Source organism: Primulina eburnea, chromosome 11, assembly GCF_022965805.1.
Source record: "Primulina eburnea isolate SZY01 chromosome 11, ASM2296580v1, whole genome shotgun sequence".
NCBI lineage: Eukaryota > Viridiplantae > Streptophyta > Magnoliopsida > Lamiales > Gesneriaceae > Primulina > Primulina eburnea.
The window spans coordinates 27,710,437-27,731,008 of NC_133111.1; the positions used below are offsets into that span (position 1 = coordinate 27,710,437).

At 35.2% G+C, this 20,572-nt stretch overlaps 1 long non-coding RNA gene across 6 annotated transcripts; it reads right to left on the reverse strand.

Moving 5' to 3' along the window:
- Positions 1 to 452: 452 nt before the first annotated feature.
- LOC140804154 (uncharacterized) lies at positions 453 to 13,137 on the reverse strand. 6 transcript variants are annotated; one of them, XR_012112097.1, is made up of 5 exons: positions 13,012 to 13,137; positions 12,054 to 12,160; positions 2,821 to 3,005; positions 1,006 to 1,081; positions 453 to 818 (listed from the first exon to the last, which is right to left on the reverse strand). It is a non-coding gene; the product is annotated as an uncharacterized lncRNA (long non-coding RNA). The 6 variants fall into 6 exon arrangements; XR_012112093.1 differs by lacking the exon at positions 453 to 818 and having other exon boundaries at positions 907 to 1,081; positions 12,066 to 12,160; XR_012112095.1 differs by lacking the exon at positions 453 to 818 and having other exon boundaries at positions 907 to 1,081; positions 2,821 to 3,017; positions 12,066 to 12,160.
- Between the last annotated feature and the right edge of the window lie 7,435 nt (positions 13,138 to 20,572).

Below are 20,572 nucleotides of genomic sequence, written 5' to 3' on the forward strand. Positions count from 1 at the left end.
TCTCTTTACTTTTCAGTTGTTCAGCTTTATTGCCGAAAATGGATCCTGCAGAATACATTAAAGTAATTAGTCTCAGTTCATACTAAAAATAGTAAACCGTCTTAAATGTTCTCGTAAAACATTTAATGGCATTTAATGAAGCAATAAATGCTAGTATCACGTTAACAGATCAACGGTAATATTTAGAGACTTTGAGATACACAAGATTCTGTTAGTGTATATTTCGAATTTTATATCCTTCTAGTTCTGTTTTTAGCCGAGAAGTCATTTGGTTAAGCAGTACTTGATAAGTGTTGCTACTGGTTTTAGCGCGATACAAGTGCTTCTGTTTTTATGCTAATTTACATCTATTGATTTTGTGCTAATCCAATATCTACTGGTTTTTCCTTAGCATCTCCACAACAAATTTAGTTCTAACACATAGCCAAATTGTTGTCGGTGGGAACTGAAAATGTATAAGAGCATTATATGCATGTAGTAGAATAAAAAAATAAAATTCAGAATTAATAATATAAATGTACAAAAAATTAAAATTATGAACGATAAAAAGGAAGCAATACATATTTTATATAACATACCATTCAAATGTGTAGTAGCATCTTACATTTCAAAGTTGGATTCATCATAATATGTTGCATGTGCATTTCTATTTATACGTATTTGGTAGTTTGATCGATGTTGGGCTAGATTTGCTTGTCGTTGATCTTGTATCATTGATTGTCTTTGTGATCGTCGTCGCGCTGTATTTAATTATCGCCTTTCATTGTCATTGCGATTTGTATGAATAGTAACCCATGTAGGAGGAGAAGAAATTGAAGCTAAATAGTATATAAATCTGTTACAATATTTAGAAGAAAACTATTAAATATTAGTTTCGATATGTTTAAGTTTCAATAATTCAAGAAATAAAATAACAGATTCAACAAAAACATGTATAGACCAAAAATTAACTCATTGTATAAACATATTCCAAAATTTAAGTTAGAATTATATATAAACACTAACCAGTATGATCAATACATTTCAAACTTCAAACTTGAACTTCTTTCAAAACTCCTCGACTAACTCTCTGTTCAGAAACCTATTATATGTCCCATGTCAACAACCACAATTTGGATAAGTGCAAAGCAGTAGTATAAAACAAATAACTATATTTGATTGCTAAAGGTTCGTAAGAATTTTCTCAGTAATAAATTATCAAACCATAGTAATAATCCATACATCGCATATCAAAAATTTAAAACGTATGAAAATATTAAAAAATAATCAATTTCTAAACATGAAAACAAAATTTAAAAAATAATTGAATAAATACAACATACAAAAAAAATTAAATCATATTTTTTTCATTAAAAATACATCTTTTGTGATTTTACAATTAAAAATACAATAAGTCTCAAATATTATATGATCATAATATTGTACATATTTTGTTGAACATAATGTTATACATTTACTTCATATATATTTCAAAATTTGTGCAAGTTTAGTCTAAATAAATAATGTATATTTTAAATATGTATTAGCAAATCAATGTCATCAAACTTACCAAAAACATGTCAGATACAAAGCCTTCAAGCCATAAAAACCCCATAAAATAAAAATAAAAAGACAAAAAATTATACGAATTATACGCTAAACTCATGAAACTAAGTCTAGTCTAAAGTAAAAATTGTACGTTTAAAACATGCATTAGCAAATCATTGTAATCAAAATTACTAAAAATATGTCACATCCAAAGCCTTCAAGTCATAAAGACCCCCCAAAATGAAAATAAAAAGACAAAAAATTACACTAATTATACTTTAAATCATGAAACCATGTTTAGTCTAAAGAAAAAAGAAAAAATTGTAAATTTAAAATATACATTAGCAAATCAATGTCATCAAATTACCAAATACATGTCACATCCAAAGCCTCAAGCCATTAAAAAAATATAAAATAAAAATATAAGGACAGAAAATTACACAAATTATACGCTAAACTCGTGAAATCATGCTAAAAGCATACAAATAATTTTATGAAATTATCTGTAAAACCATCCTGAATCACATCCAAAGATTTCAAGCCAGTAAAAAATTGAAAAAATAAAAATAAAATGACAGAAAACCATATGTGACGCATAAAACTAATGCCCATGTAGTTTATATCTAGAAATTTAGGTGCCAAAGAACAATAACATGTAAAATTTTATTTTTATTTTATATATTATCACGACGACCATCTCTACGTGCATACATCAGAGAAATAGAAAAATAGTTGAATATGATACAATTTAATAACTTCACGAAAATTCAAACTAGTCCTTAACCAAATCACTTAGATATACACCAGGATACTATCACTCTCCCTGAGATTGACATGATGAAGATTCATAATTGTGGCATTCAAGTTGAACATTGCAGCATCAATGCAAGCTCTCGCTCTCATGCATGCGCAACGGAAATAAAATAAGCATCGATACACAAACCAAAAAATAAAAAAAGACTTATGAATTAATGAACTGAAAAGGGAAACCAAAGTTGAGTCTCCGTTACTAAAATTTGAAGGAGAAATTTTTTTATCAATACTTGCCAAAAAAAAATGCTCGCTGACATAAACAGAAACAGAATACACCAAAGAGAACAACAAAGATCTAAACATTTCATCATCAAAAGAATAAAAGTCTCATTAACAAATGAAGGTCAAACACAACCATAACATGAAACATCAAGATTCAATCTTTAATAAAGGAATATAAAAAATATGGCAACCCTGTACGTAAACCACAAAAACATATGATCGGCAAGCCAAAAAATTGAAGTAAAAGTAGAAATTTACCAGTAAAAAATCATTCCCGCATCCGGGATTTTTGGGAGCCAGATCGTCATCATGGACGATGTCACCGGCTGTCACACTGTGTGGGATGCAAAATAGCATCAGTGAAACAACACATAAAATCTCTGAAATTACATGGCGAAGCTTCAGATTTATAAGAGCAATTTCCTCTTTATGTCTTGATTTCACTGCATCACCAACTGTAGCCGATTTATAAAGAGCTTTTGGCGAGGCAAACCAACAAACAGCAAATCAAAAATAAATGAAGGGTCTGCCTTCTCATTTTTATCTAAGATAATACACTCAATTGCGTGACCGGAAAATGAGAAAAAGGTGTGCAGGTTATTTATTGCATTTGGACTCTGTGAGAGTTATTTGTATAACCTTCATATTTATATTTATTTTAGCTATACAAACCAAAGATTTTTTTGCCAACGTAAAAATACAGACTATAATTGTAATGCCCGGAAATTTAATCCTAATAATCTGTAATTATTGAATTATATTTTGATATGATTATGAGAGGATTAATCGGGACACAAAATAAGAAAACGTGTGGAAATGTATGTGCGAGAGCCGAAGGTCTCGCGCATATGCGCGAAGAGTAGGCGCGCATATGCGCGAGTAAGGCAGTAAACCATGATGCAAGACAGTAGCATCGGCGCACATGCGCGGCTTTATACGCGCACATGCGCGAGAGATCCAGAAAGGTTGGCGCACATGCGCGACTTGGATTCGCGCACATGCGCGACACAACCCGAGAGTTGTGAAGAATTACTCGCGCATATGCGCCGATCAAGGGCGCGCATATGCGCGAGGTGATGTGCCGGACACGCGCTGAGACTTACAGTCTCGCGCATATGCACCGCAATGGGTCGCGCATATGCGCGAGACGTGTATTGCGAAGGAAGGGGCCACGTTTTGAAAACATGCATGGTATATATATATATATATATATATATATATATATATATATATAAACATACAAACAAATTATTCCCTCAGAATCAGTAAGAATCGAGAGCTTCCGAGGAATTCCGTTCAATTCGATTTACGATCAATCCGTCCGTCTGATTTTGAATCTGACTGCAGTATTGTGTTCCTATCAACGTAGGCTACAACTGGACGTAAGTTTTGCTACGTTTTGACATGCTTTGAAATTATGTCATTTTCATAATTAAATGGAATTCATCTATGATGTTCTTGACATGTTAGACATCGTAGAATCGAAGTCAGATTGAGAAACGGGCTGATTATGGAATTGTTATGAATTTTTGGGGTATATTGATTTATACCAGACAGATTTGAATTGTGATTGGATTACGGATTGTATTGGATATGGGTTATGGATTGTAACTGTGATTTGAGGATATTGTATTGACGGGAATATTGAAATTATACCGTTATGCCGTTGATTTTGAATTAAATACAGATTGATCAGATTGTTATTAATTGGAAAGGTATATTGACATGAGATTATTGATATTGTCATTGCCAGACCGACTGTGAATTCAGGACTTCGACTGAGCTAGAAACCGACGAAAGAAAGGTATAAGTCAATGTGGTACTGGGACATCGACTCAAGTAGGATGTACTTGAGTTTCCCTAAATCAAATACTTATTAATTGTTTATCATTGTGTTAATGATTTGATTAAATGCTTGTTCTGTGGATTTATAGGAACATGCATTAGACGAGTAATCTTGTGACAGAAGTACCTGATAGTGGCAGGTAACCACGGGTACATTGCACGATGTCACAAGATAGTGTATTGGCGATAGACCACAATCTATGACGGATTTGTCAGGACACTGGATGTTGGTTATATCGACTTGGATAGAACTGGAGTCTTTTCTATTACTGTTGGTCGATATAGGAGTACCACATCTAGACATCGGGATCCCTAGACTAGGATTGAGTCTAGTCTGAGTCGTGGAGTCACGATCATTGTCAACAGTTTGATATTGATTACATTTCTGATTTTGATACGTATTATTGTCATATGTTTCATGCGTTTATATTAATTATATGATTGCATGTTCGTTGATTTATACTTGGATTTATTCTCACCAGAGTTATCCGACTGTTGTCTTGTTTGTATGTGTACTTGACAACAGGTGGGACATGATCAAGATCCAGGAGATGAGGAGAGATCGTGATTAGAGTGGAGGCTCCGGACTTGGAGTAGATAGAGGGTCAAACACTTGATATTAGATGTTTAAACCTTAGTTTATTTTGAGTGCATGCAGTACAGGACTTGTATTGTATTTTATACTGATATGTATATGAGTTTGATTTCACTACGTTCCGCATTTTAAAAAAAAAAAATTTTAACCCTGTTTTTAATTGATTAATTAGTCCCAATTATGATTAAGAACTTGATTAGCGTCCGGGTCCCCACAACAGGTGGTATCAGAGCGATAGATCCTTGATATTGAGATAGGAGCTAGTGAGCGGGGTAGAATGTGTTTTCCTTCCTGCTTTTGATTGCTAGCATGATTTACTGCTTTATAATACATGTTTATCTGTTTATCTGATTTGATTTGAAAACATGTGTTATTGAATATGAATTAGAGCCAATTCTGGATCAGGAGTAAGATGATCAGAAGAGGACTGAAACAGGATTATGGTTTGGGATTGCTAACCCTTTTGAGTTTCAAATATGCCTCCCCGACGTATACCGGAACAGGGTAGTACATCGAACCCTCCCATGGACGTTACAGCCACTCCCATGGAGACACTGTTAAAAAGATTTCAATCATTTCATCCACCCACGCTGAAAGGAACTGAAAATTCAGTGGATTGTGAAAGTTGGCTGGATGATATTGAGATGATGTTCGATTCTTTAGAGTATACTGACGAGCGAAGGGTGAAGTTGATCGGACACCAGTTACACGATATTGCAAAGAACTGGTGGGTCTCAACAAAAAGGCATTGGAACACCGAGGTACGACCATTACCTGGAGTTTATTTAGAACTGAATTCTATCAAAGGTTCTTTCCAGTAACATACAGGAAGGACAAGGGAGCCGAGTTTGCGAACTTGAGACAGGGCCAGCTTAATATCGAGGAATACGTGGCCAAGTTCTCTTCACTGTTGCGGTTTTCTCCACACGTGGCAGAACATGATGAGGCCGTGGCGGATCAGTTCATTAACGGCCTGAATCCGGAAATATTCACATTAGTAAACACGGGAAGACCGAACAACTTTACCGATGCTTTGAATAGGACTAAGGGAGCCGAAGCCGGTCTGATAAGACAAAGAGGGGCTTCGTTTGTGCCTTCAGCACCGGGAGCACAGCAACCACCTCCTCGATTTGAAGGTGGCAGCAGTAGTGGCGGAAAGAAGGATTTCTTGAAAGCTAGAGGAAAGCAGTTCAAGAAGTCCGGAAGCAGTTCTTCTAGTTCTGGGAGTCCTCGACAGAGCCAGAGCTATACTGGACCTATTTGCAACACTTGTGGAGGGAAGCATCCCACTGAGCAGTGCCGAGGAGTGTTTGGCAGCTGCCGTATCTGCAAGCAACAGGGACACTTTGCTCGAGTGTGTCCCCAGAGAGGTGCCCAGGGATCCCAGGCAGCTGAGTCATCTGGATCAGCGACTCAGGTAGGTAGACGACAATCTGCTGTTCATTCTTTTCAGCCGGCACCGTTTACCCAGTCACAGCAGAGGCCAGGAGGAAGCCAGACAGTGAGCCAGCCTCCTAGACAGCAGGCCCGAGTTTATGCTCTTACTGAGGAACAGGCACAGGATGCACCTGATGACATTGTAGCAGGTAACTTTTTTGTTTCTGGTTATCCTGCATACGTATTGATTGATACTGGTGCATCGCATACTTTTATTTCTGAGAAGTTTACATTGAGTCATGCATTGCCTATTGAGTCGTTGTCTGCGGTAGTGTCTGTTTCTTCCCCATTAGGGACAGGTTTGATATCAGTGAAGTCTGTGAAATCTTGTATATTGCAGTAAGATGGGCATAAGATGAGTTAGGTTGCATTGTGCTTGGGATATCTGATTTTGATTGTATTATCGGTATTGATATACTAACCAAGTACCGAGCTACGGTCGACTGTTTCCACAAGATTGTTCGATTCAGACCCGAGATGGCTGAAGAGTGGAAATTTTACGGTAAGGGTTCTCGAGCTAAAATTTCTTTGATATCTGCAATGAATATGACACGATTATTGCAGAAAGGAGTGGATGGATTCCTGGTATATTCAGTTGATTTAGTGAAATCGAGTCCATCATTGGCGGACTTGCCAGTGGTGTGCGAATTTGCTGATGTCTTTCCAGATGAGATTCCTGGATTGCCTCCGATTCGAGAGATAGACTTCAGCATTGAGTTAATGCCAAGAACCGTTCCGATTTCGAGGGCTCCATACCGGATGGCACCGATCGAGTTGAAAGAGTTGAAAGAACAGTTGGAGGATTTACTAGCCAAGGGGTATATCAGACCGAGTGTATCTCCTTGGGGTGCTCCAGTACTGTTCGTAAGGAAGAAGGACGGGTCGATGAGACTTTGTATCGACTACAGGCAACTGAACAAGGCAAAGGTAAAGAATAAATATCCATTGCCTCGTATTGATGATTTATTTGATCAGTTGCAGGGTTCTTCGGTGTATTCCAAGATCGACTTGAGATCTGGATACCATCAACTGAGAGTCAGGGAGTCTGATATCTCAAAGACAGCATTCAGAACCAGGTATGGACACTATGAATTTATTGTCATGCCATTTGTTTTGACGAATGCACCGGCGGTATTTATGGGATTGATGAACCGCATCTTTCAGAAATATTTGGATGATTTTGTTATCATATTCATTGATGATATCTTGATTTATTCAAAGAATATGATTGAGCATGCTAATCATCTGAGGATTGTGTTGCGAACTTTGAGGGCGGAGAAACTGTATGCTAAACTGTCGAAATGCGAGTTCTGGTTGAAACAGGTGATATTTCTGGGACATATTATATCCGGAGATGGTATATCAGTCGATCCCAGTAAGGTTTAGGCAGTGATTTCTTGGCCGAGACCGACATCTGTACCAGAGATACGCAGTTTTATGGGTTTGGCAGGATATTATCGCCGATTCATTAAAGATTTTTCGAGTATTGCCAAACCGATTACACAGTTGACTCAAAAGAATGCTCCATTTATTTGGTCTGAAGAATGTGAGACCAGTTTTCTTGAGTTAAAGAAGAGACTAACCAGTGCACCGGTGTTGACTATCCCGTCAGGTACTGGTGATTTTGTAGTTTATTGTGATGCGTCTCACCGCGGATTGGGTTGTGTTTTGATGCAGCGGGGGCATGTGATTGCTTATGACTCGAGACAACTGAAATCCCATGAATCTCGTTATCCAATCCATGATCTTGAATTGACAGCCATAGTCTTTGCCTTAAAGATATGGCAAAGACTATGGCGACACTATCTGTATGGTGAGAAATTTGAAATCTATTCTGATCATAAAAGCTTGAAATATCTGTTTTCGCAGTCAGAGTTGAATATGAGACAGCGAAGATGGCTGGATTTATTAAAAGACTTTGATTGTGAAATTAAATACTATCCGGGGAAGTCCAATGCAGCAGCAGATGCACTGAGTCGGAAGGTATGTTCATTATCCTTATCGACTATGGGTGTTTCGACTTTAGTTGAAGACTGCTGTTTGTCTGGATTAGTATTTGAGACAGATCAGAGACCAATGAAATTATATACTATTCAAGCTGAACCTGAGTTGATTTTGAAAATTAAAGCGGCTCAGAAAGGCGATCAGAAAATACAGAAGTCAATTGCTATGGTTAGAGCTGGACATCGATCGGAATATCAGGTTAAAAAAAGTATTTTGTATGTGAATAATCGTCTTGTTGTGCCGAATGTTTCGGAGTTGAGACAGCGGATGCTGACAGAAGCACACAACAGTCGATTTAGCATTCATCCTGGTGGCAGGAAAATGTATAATGACTTGAAGACACAATACTGGTGGAAACAAATGAAAGCGGACATTGCTACATTTGTATCAAAGTGTCTGAATTGCCAACAGGTGAAGGCTGAAAGAAAGAAACCAGGAGGATTGTTACATAGTTTGTCCATTCCTGAATGGAAATGGGATCACATTTCCATTGATTTTGTGACACAATTACCGAGATCCTCCCGAGGTTGTGATGCGATTTGGGTCGTAATTTATCGATTGACCAAATCCTCATGTTTTATTCCATACAAAATGACGTACAGATATGACCAGATGGCCGAGGTTTATGTCAAAGGAGTGGTTAGACTGCACGGAGTGCCAAAATCGATTGTTTCAGACCGTGATCTTCGGTTCACCTCGCACTTTTGGCAAAGTTTGCAGCAATCTCTCGGTACGAAGTTACATCTGAGTACCGCATATCATCCACAGACTGACGGACAGTCAGAACGGACGATTCAGATATTGGAAGATATGTTGAGTGCTATAGTGCTGGATTTTAGCACCAACATGGCAGGATGCATTGCCTCTTGGTGAATTTTCGTACAATAATAGCTATCAAACGAGTATTGAGATGGCCCCATTCGAGGCATTGTACGGAAAGAAGTGCAGATCCCCTCTTTATTGGGATGATATCTCTGAAGTTACTGAAACTGGACCTGACATGATCAGATATATGACTGAAAAAGTAAAGCTCATTCGAAAAAAAAATGAAGGCAGCTCAGGACAGACAAGCCAAATATGCCAACCTTCGACGTAGACCGTTGGTATTTAAGGCAGGAGACCGAGTGTTTCTGAAGATTTCTCCTTTCAGGGGTGTTGTCCGATTTGGGAAGAAGGGGAAGTTATCTCCACGATATGTCGGTCCATATGAGATCCTCGAAAAGATAGGAGATCGTGCCTATCGACTTGCCTTGCCGCCTTCATTATCTGGAATACATAATGTTTTTCATGTATCGATGCTGCGGAAATATCTCCCTGATGATACACATGTTATTCAACCAGACGAGACCGAGCTGGACGAGACATTGAGTTTTGTCGAGAACCGATCCGGATTATTGATCGTAAGGAAAAACAGCTCAGAACAAAAATGATTCCACTTGTGAAAGTTCAATGGACTCGTCATGGTGTAGAAGAAGCCACCTGGGAGAGTGAGTCAGATATGAGACAAGAATTCTCAGCATTGTTTCACTGATGTAAATTTTTATACAGTTTTGTATATACACACCTTATTAATGCGATTGATTGCTTGTGATTTCGAGGACGAAATCGTATCTTAGGCGGGAGAAATGTAATGCCCGGAAATTTAATCCTAATAATCTGTAATTATTGAATTAAAATTTGATATGATTATGAGAGGATTAATCGGGACACGAAATAAGAATACGTGTGAAAATGTATGTGCGAGAGCCGAAGGTCTCGCGCATATGCGCGAAGAGTAGGCGCGCATATGCGCGAGTAAGGCAGTAAACCATGATGCAAGACAATAGCATCGGCGCACATGCGCGACTTTATACGCGCACATGCGCGAGAGATCCAGAAATGTTGGCGCAGATGCGCGACTTGGATTCGCGCACATGCGCGACACAACCCCAGAGTTGTGAAGAATTACTCGCGCATATGCGCCAATCAAGGGCGCGCATATGTGCGAGGTGATGTGTCGGACACGCGCTGAGACTTAGAGTCTCGCGCATATGCGCTGGAATGGGTCGTGCATATGCGCGAGACGTGTGTTGCGAAGGAAGGGGCCACGTTTTGAAAACATGCATGGTATATATATATATATATAAACATACAAACAAATTATTCCCTCAGAATCAGTAAGAATCGAGAGCTTCCGAGGAATTCCGTTCAATTCGATTTACGATCAATCCGTCCGTCTGATTTTGAATCTGACCGCAGTATTGTCTTCCTATCAACGTAGGCTTCAACTTGACGTAAGTTTTGCTACGTTTTGACATGCTTTGAAATTGTGTCATTTTCAGAATTAAATGGAATTCATCTATGATGTTCTTGATATGTTAGACATCGTAGAATCGAAGTCAGATTGAGAAACAGACTGATTATGGAATTGTTATGAATTTTTAGGGTATATTGATTTATACCAGACAGATTTGAATTGTGATTGGATTACGGATTGTATTGGATATGGGTTATGGATTGTAATTGTGATTTGAGGATATTGTATTAACGGGAATATTGAAATTATACCGTTATGCCGTTGATTTTGAATTAAATCCAGATTGATCAGATTGTTATTAATTGGAAATGTATATTGACATGAGATTATTGATATTGTCATTGCCAGACAGACTGTGAATTCAGGACTTCGACTGAGCCAGAAACCGACGAAAGAAAGGTATAAGTCAATGTGGTATTGGGACATCGACTCAAGTAGGATGCACTTGAATTTCCCTAAATCACATACTTATTAATTGTTTATCATTGTGTTAATGATTTGATTAAATGCTTGTTCTGTGGATTTATAGGAACATGCATTAGACGAGTAATCTTGTGACAGAAGTACCTGATAGTGGCAGGTAACCACGGGTACATTGCACGATGTCACAAGATAGTGTATTGGCGATAGACCACAGTCTATGACGGATTTGTCAGGACACTGGATGTTGGTTATATCGACTTGGATAGAACTGGAGTCTTTTCTATTACTGTTGGTCGATATAGGAGTACCACATCTAGACATCGGGATCCCTAGACTAGGATTGAGTCTAGTCTGAGTCGTGGAGTCACGAGCATTGTCGACAGTTTGATATTGATTACATTTCTGATTTTGATATGTATTACTGTCATATGTTTCATGCGTTTATATTAATTATATGATTGCATGTTCATTGATTTATACTGGGATTTATTCTCACCGGAGTTATCCGGCTGTTGTCTTGTTTGTATGTGTACTTGACAACAGGTGGGACAGGATCAGGGTCCAGAAGATGAGGAGAGATCGTGATTAGAGTGGAGGCTCCGGACTTGGAGTAGATAGAGGGTCAAACACTTGATATTAGATGTTTAAACCTTAGTTTATTTTGAGTGCATGCAGTACAGGACTTGTATTGTATTTTATACTGATATGTGTATGAGTTTGATTTCACTACGTTCTGCATTTTAAAAAAAAATTTAGGCCCTGTTTTAAATTGATTAATTAGTCCCAATTATGATTAAGAACTTGATTAGCGTCCGGGTCCCCACAATAATGATACAAAAACAATTTGCATTATCATTTCATGGACAAAAATGCAAAAAGAATGAAACGAACATGTCAAAGGACCTTCCCCAAAAGAAAACTCCTGGCAGAGAAAGATTTATTATCCTCTTGAAACCACCCAACGGATTTTTGAGTTTCTTGCACAGTTTGTGAAATCCCTGCATATAATAAATTGTGAAGAAAATGAAAAGAATAAAAAAAATCAAAGAATGATAAAAATTACACAGAGACCCGACTGAAATAAATCTCTTTTTCAACATTCCAATTTCTAAACATGAAAACGAAATTTAAAAAATAATTGAATAAATACAACATACAAAAAAAATGAAAACGTATTTTTAGATTTTCTTTATATTTTTAGAAATGAAACATTAATTGAGAGTATCCTCTTTTGTTTTTCAAACATGTATAGCTGATTGCGCCTTATGTTCTCTCGGTAAAAGAGTTAGAATAAATAAAATATATTCCATAATGGCCTTCAGATGATCTATGCACTTTCTGTCGTTTCCTTCATATTTTTTTAAGATATTCTACTTTTTAATTTTCATTTACTCAAATTAATGTGAATATTTTAAATTATTCATTCTCGTAAAAGGTTTATGATTGACATTTCATTCATAGGCATATGAAGGGACTTTGGATCCCTGGATGTCCTCCTTGTGGTATATATTATATCAAATGAGAAAATCCACCATTCTCAGTAAACAAAATGAATAGCCTCAAGCTTTAATGTTGCCTTTACATTTTCTAGCGAAGCTGATGTAATCACAATACCCAGGGAAATAAAACGCTTTCCTATTAAAAAAAAAACATGGATACCTAGAACCAAAATAAGGACGGAACCCATAAAGAAGTTGAAACGCCACAATCAACAAAAATTTAAATCAAAATGTCGTGCAGATACAATTAATCATAATTTTTGAAATTTGAAAACAAATCGATATCAATTAATGGAAAACAAATGTGACAGAATCTGATACAATAGTAAAAGATCAACATGAGAACCAACCGATTTTGCGAACTCAATTTTCAACGGATTCTCATGAAGAATGTAATCCTGAAGGCCGAGCTTGGCGGATATAGCACTATCGATCTCGCGGGAATACACCGACGCATAGTTCCGAGATGGTTATTGTAGTGTCCAAATTCAGTACACATATAACCCATGCATTTAATTAATTATTAAAGTATTTATTAAATTTTAAAATGAGTATTAGTGGTGCATGATTTATTTAAATGCATTATTTTAAATTAATTATGTTTATGTGATGCATGTTAAAGTGTTTTTTTTCAAGTTTCATTTTAGGCGATTATTTGAGGCGAGATCGAGGAATAAAGATCGGTGACGATTTTGGCAATTTAAAATGTGGTATTTTATCATAAGTTCAGATTGGGGCATTTTAACTGATTTATTAAACTTTCAACATTTTAAATCCTAATTTATTTATTTAGTGGGTTTATGAGTTTAAAACTTTTAAAGATTTATTACTTGTTCACTTATTTTAAAAATAAGGGATTTTGTTAAAGTAGGGGTGGATTAGCATTTTTAATTAGTTGTTAAATACTAATTAAACAATTTATTTTCCTAATTAACATCCCTAATCCCCTCCCCACTACCCAAAACTCACGCACACACTTATTTTCACACACACACTCACGTACCAACACACACACAATTACTTCACAATCCATTTTTCAGATTTTAATATTTGGAGAGTAGAAATCTTAGGGTTCTTAGGGAGAGAAGCAGCCGCCACTTTCTCCAAAATTTTCCAGCAACTTTTCTTTAATTTCAACGCAAGATTTTAGTGTCACAATTGTCCCGGATCAAGCTCGCTCTGTTCCCGCTTCGGTATCACTGTATCGTGAGTTTTTAATATCAAAAGTCACATATATTCTGTTATTTCTGCATCGATCTCGTCATATTATGTGTTGTGTTATTTTTATGCGTAAAAATTCATGTGTGATGTTGTCGTTTGAGCGGAAATTGGTTTGGATCAATTTTGAAATAATTTTAGATCTGAAAACTCGTTTTTACTGTTTTTTAAATATTGCGACTTTTCGGTCGTGATTCTGAGAAAACTTTCAACGTGAAAATTGTAGAACTTTTTAATACCTTCGATTTGACAGTAAATATGAAATATTTGGATAAAAATTGAGTGAGTTATGATGTTTTTTGTGTGACTTCTCAAACTGCGTTTTTCAGAAAATTATGTATTGATGTGTTTTTGAGATTTTATTGTTGCAGGCTTCGTTGGGAATCGACGAGTGATCGTTGTTGCGTCTAGGTATGCTTAGTATGATGTTGGGATGTTATTTGATATGTCACGTAGTGTCGATAGGCACTCTTATGTATTAGAAGTCGTAGGAAACGAGGGTGTCAAAATTTGAGTTTACGGATTTGTTGCTAGTTTGGAGTGCGTTGACATTTGAGACATTTTATGGTGTCAGGTATTGATCATATCATCCTAGGATGAGTCTCGAGACGTTGATCACGGCATGTGTAATCGAAATTGGTGAGTATATGTTTTATGTCGCGGAGTCCAGTTCGTTCGGCGCCCGAGCGGTAACTTTTTGCCGCCCGAGCGCCATTATTTATGTCCGAGGGTTCTTCCCAGTAACCTCGGCGCTCAAGCGGAAGTTTGATACCGCCCGAGCGCGGACCCTGGCGCCCGAGCGGTAAAGTTTCACCGCCCGAGCGCCACCCCTTCTGTCCAAATATTTTGTTCCTTCTTCTTCTCAAGATTTAATAGTAAGTGTATGTCTTTTATGGTTGGGAAATGTGCACACATCATTTTAGAGATTGTTCGGGGTTTGATGTCATGGATTAGTACGATGATTTAATAAGGTCAAGTCCCGAGAGATCTAGAATGTAATAAGATATTTAATTACTTCGGTGGTGAGCACGAGAACCTACGTCTAAGCTATGTAATGTAAATGAATGTAATTACGTGAGTATGTGCAGCAGCGGCCCCAAGTGAGATCCAACGTATCCCTCAATACCAAGTAAGTATGTTGACGTGCAAAAGAAAATATTTCAAGTTTTTGAGGTATGCTAAATGTCTTGTGACAAAATTATGAATGGGTTTGGAAGTCGTTGAACGTGGCCGAGGACCTCTCCACCCCGTTAAATTATGAACGGGTTTAGATCAGGATTGGAAAGCGTTAAATTATGAACGGGGATCTCATATATGGGGCAGTGGATACATCCCTGTCAGCCCAGTACTGTGGTTTAGTCTGATCAGGCGAAATATGTTATGGGTCACTTGCTTTGAAACATGCCTCTATGCAAAATGATGAAGCTATGTATGTTTAAGTATGTTCAAGTATGTAAGCATGTTTAAGAAAAGTTTATGGCACGTCTAAGTATATATGTACGTATGTTGCAGTTTTATCTTGCAAGTTCAAGTTTAAAGTATGTATGTCCTATTTTAAAGTTGTGTGTGATCTTATTATGTAGTACTTGTTACTTCTAGTTTATACGTGTTGAGTCTTTAGACTCACTAGACTTGATCGATGCAGGTGAAGATGTTTATGAGGAGACAGGAGGTGGGGACCAAGGAGCAGGCTTGGACTGAGCGGGAGGCTAAACCTGAGGACCGCCATGTTTTTAAGTCTTTATGAAAATGTTCAAATACTTTTGTCAAACTTCATTTTAGATCTTTGTTGAGACGTACAGTTTATTTTATCGAATTTTGAATGCTCACGTTTTTATTTAAGAAAATTTTAAATTCTTCCGCAAATTTTGAGTATTAAAAATACGGTACGTTACAGTTATAGCTTGAAGCTGTAGATTTCTAGTTAATAGTTGAAGAAACAACCAACATTCGGTCACTCGTAAAATAAATAAAAGATCTGCAACAAATATCTATTAAAAAACACAGGAAAGAACAAACTAATCAACTCACCAGAGCCATTGATTAAACTGGATCAAATTGTCACTATTTAATTTAGTAAAAACTGAAAACACAACAATTACAAATCTTTTCAATGATCAGAAAATTTCCCAGATGGTAAAGGTTGTCGTGCATACATAGAGCTAATTATGTAGAGATGGGACAACAATGAAGATCGAGATCGACAACTCTGTTTTTTTCAGGTATATTTGATAGAGAAGATTTGAAATAGGGAAGGTAAAGTAACAATGTGAGAGAATCGTGCAGGAATGTGGAACGATTTTTTGAGATGTGGAGTGATTTCGAGAGAGAAAAATATTATTGAGGTAAAGTAAAGGGGCAAAAGGGTCAAAAAAAAAAGTTGGTGTCCGCACAGCAGTTAATATGACCATCTAAGCTTTAATAAAATAGGTGAGAAGTAGAGATTATGACTATCTAAGATTTAATAAAATACTAGTTGCTGTGCACACGCGTTGCGTATGTGTATAATATTTTTTATCATTATCGATGGACTAAAGTGAAATTTGACAAATTAAGGAGGGATTAAATTGATATTTGAATGGTTGAAATAAAAAAAAATAAAAATAAAAGTGTGTGTTAATTGAAATTTTTTAAAAAAAAAACAAAAAAACAAAAGTGTAATATTAGTATCATATAAGGGTAAAACTGTAAAAAAAAAGTTGGTGTCCTCTCTAGGTAGTTATTATCATGTTTTCACACTTAATAATATAGTATAGATTTTTGCGTTCATTTATCATTCAGTCTATCATCTCTTAACCACTCAACTGAATAGTCTTTTGTTCAAATCAGTTTTAGAACGTCTTCTCATACACAGTTCACACTGTTAGACTTATTGAAGACTTTACCGACAAGAAAAATGTTTCAGCATTGTAAACACAATCGAAACAATTCACAAAAAATTTATTCAGCCACGCTCAATATTTATAATCTCGATCCTGAAAAAAATCAACTTCAGAGTGATTTTATATGTTGAAATTGAGAACATAAGAGATTTTATGACATGATAGAGTAACATAATCCACGGATCTACAACTTGCATAAACATATGAGGTTGTAAACATGTTGATAGTCATAATGTAATAGATTGAAAGCTAGTCGATCTCACAATTCATTAATATAATTGAAATTTTTAAATAATACAAAGAAACTTGGTTATTGCATTTTGTTAATTAGATTAATATAGCTCGACAAATATATTGATAGATTAGGGAACCCAGTCAACACTACAAGAAATTCTGCATACAACAACGCACATACGACAACGATTTTTGTGAAAAACCGTTGTCGTATGTTTTTAACAACGGTTTTAGCGAAAACAGTTGTCTTTTGGGGGTCAAAGACAATGGTTTTTAGGGTCAATGACAACGGTTCTATAAAACCGTTTCCTTTGAGCGTTTTTTAAGGGTCAATGACAACGGTTCTAACCGTTATCTATTAGCGTGTTTTTGACAATCGACAATGGTTTTAAAAACCGGTTGTCGGTTAGCATGGTTTTTGGACAAATAACAGCGGTTTTGGAAAATATTGCAATATTTAGCGACAGATTTTGTAAAACCGTCACATTTTTAAAATTAGCGACGGTTTTGTATAAATTGTCGCTCATTTTAGCGACGGTTTTAAGTAAAACCGTCGTATACTTAACAATAGGAACGATATAACAAAACCTGTCGCTAAATTTAGCAACGGATTTGTTGAAACCGTCGCTAAGTTTAGCGACGGTTCAAAGCCAAACTGTCGCTAAATTTAAAAATGCAACGGCTTTTAAATTACCGTTGCTAAACCATCGCAAACTTTCTATAAATACCACCATTTTCGGTCTATTTTCCTCCACAACACTTAAAATTTTTCTCTCTTACACGATCACTTCACACAACATTTAAAAATTTTCTCACCACTTCATAACACTTAAAAATTTTCTTTCTTACACGATTTTACTACTTCACAACACTTAAAATTTGTCTCTCTGACACGATTTTCGTTTCGATTGTTAGTTTCTTTTATATTTATTAATTATTAAAAGTGTTTTATTTATTTTTCGAAACAAATTAGCGATGGAAATCATGCTTACTGACTGTTGCTAAAATTAGCGACGGTTTTGGAAAACCGTCAAAAATTCTACCTACCACAATGGATAAAAACCGTTGTCGTTGAACAGACATTCAATAACACTCTCAGTTACAACAGTTTTAAAAAGACTACGACAACGGATTTTATCCTTGATTGTCGTATGTCGTTTTTGTTGTAGGGCAAAAGCATGACTTTTAAATTGAAATTCAATCATTATATGAGATTCAATGGTAAGTGGACTGATATCCTAATAATTGTTCACTCATTATTTTAATTTATATTGTGTTTGGTCATTTTTTATTTTAGTTTTGATTTAGTTGATTTAATTAACTAAATAATTATTCTTAGGGTAAATTTGTTTAAACATTATTTGTAGAAACGATATTCGTACTTTGTACATTTTATTATTACTTGACTCTTCAATTTGCAATTTATTTGAACTTAAAAAATTAATGTTATTAGAAAATTTACAGTGCAATAAAATTTCGATCAAACACAAGTGCTACATTTCGATTGTTCCACCCAACAAGAGAAATTATTATATCTCAACAATTACTATTGACCTAATATGATGATCAAATTATTCAGTTCATGGTTTAAATTTCTAAAGTTACAAGTTATTTTTAAACTTGTACTTGCATGATGACAAAATGTTTGAGTTGTAACATATTCATAGAGCTAACAATTTTTCAGAAAATACTAGATTTATGATGAAGAAGATAGAGAAAGTGTGAATAATTATAACATTTAAAAAATTATAATTCGATTTTTGAAAATAATAAAATTATTATATTTTCAGTAATGAAATTTAAGTTTTTTTCCCAGTAGAAATTTTTAAAAATAGTATAATTTTACCTGCAGCATTTTTTTTTATTTTATAGACCAAAATTGAAAATAGTATTATCAATAAAAAAAAATATTTTGTTTATTCTAAAATATGATTTAAAATTTTTCCCACCTGATCCTCTAATTGTCCTATAATTTGCATCTTTAAATTGACGACTATTAATAGAATTCAACATAAACTTTGAACAAGCGATTAAAATTTTCATGCGTTCAATTGACCTATATTTTTTAGGTGGCAAGCATCAAAGCAACAGGACTTGTCCTAGAAATCTAGCTAGATCTCGCAAGAGGTTCTTCAAACTTTTCTTTTTTCGAAATTCGATAAATTCTTATGGAGAAAATTGCAAACACCGTTATGTTAATATGCCTCTTTTTGGTTTTTGCGCAAGTATATTGTTAAAGTTTGATTTTAATGTGATAAGGTTTTTCTTCTCTTTTAATATTTTAGGTTGTATTTGAATGAAAGGAATTAGCTAGATTTGTGTTTTATGGATTTAAAATTACCAGTTTTACGAATAAATTTCAAATTGAAGTAAAAAAATACGAGGATTTCAAATATTTCATTATAATTTTGAGTCAAATTGATACAATGGATTTGAGATTTATTTTTGATATCAAATTCACTCAAATCCTCCAATCCAAATGCAATATTAGTCATTTAGCTTCAATATGGAACACTCAGCGATGTTCGGTGCTATGTGGTTATCATATCATCAATGTTCATTGTCACGTCAACTGCATGAAATAACATGCCAGCAATCTTGATGGAGAAATGACTAGAAGTAAAAGAAATAATAATCAACTTATTGCCCTAATATTAAACTTTAACGACAAATATGACCAAAAGCGCAAACAATCCAACTTATATGATAATTTTGCTAATTTTCCCAACTCTTTATTTCAATTAACTTTTTCCTCACTCTTTTGTAATTATATTATGTAGGTTGCCTCGTTTCACCTTTATCTTCTTAATGTTTTTGAGTTAATTTATTTATTCGATTTTTTCTAATACCTAGTTGAGCTAAGATTAATGGTTGAGATGACATAGTGCAAATCACTCTTTTTGGCTTTAGTTGTAATTATCGAACGTGGAAATAATATTTTTATAAGTATAGATAGTGAAACGTGATCTCAGTACCAAATCTACGTTTGTTTCATGAATGATTTGTTTGGTCATCTAAAGCTTTATTTTTAATAAATATATCATTCTACATATTTTTTTTCGAAAAAGTTATGGGACTCAGGCCCACATTTAATTAGAAAAGAAAACTCTTTATGTCTTAATTATTTGAATTCGAGTTTCATATTTCCAGTCTAGTAATCCTTTCACTTTAATTACGTAATATGTATTTTCATTTTGTTTTTAAAATTCATAGATTCTAGTTTGTGTTAGATTCTAGTTTACGTAATAGATTCTATTTTCTAGTTTAAATTCATAGATTCTAGTTTACGTAATAGATTCTATTTTCTAGTTTAAATTCATAGATTCTAGTTTGATCAGTTCATATATTCTAAGTTTTGTCAAACATCTAAAAAGAGAGAATTGTTGGAAACTTAATTTCGAAGTTTGATAAATTGAGCTTGAAAAGGTTGAACAACTGATCAACAAGACTTAAAATAACTGAACTAAAAAGTCGTAAACTGTTAGTTGCCCGAACTGAAGATTAGTGCACATATAGTCAAAGACAACTTAACTCAACTAAGCTAATTGAACTATGTAATCAACTGGATGATCAGTCG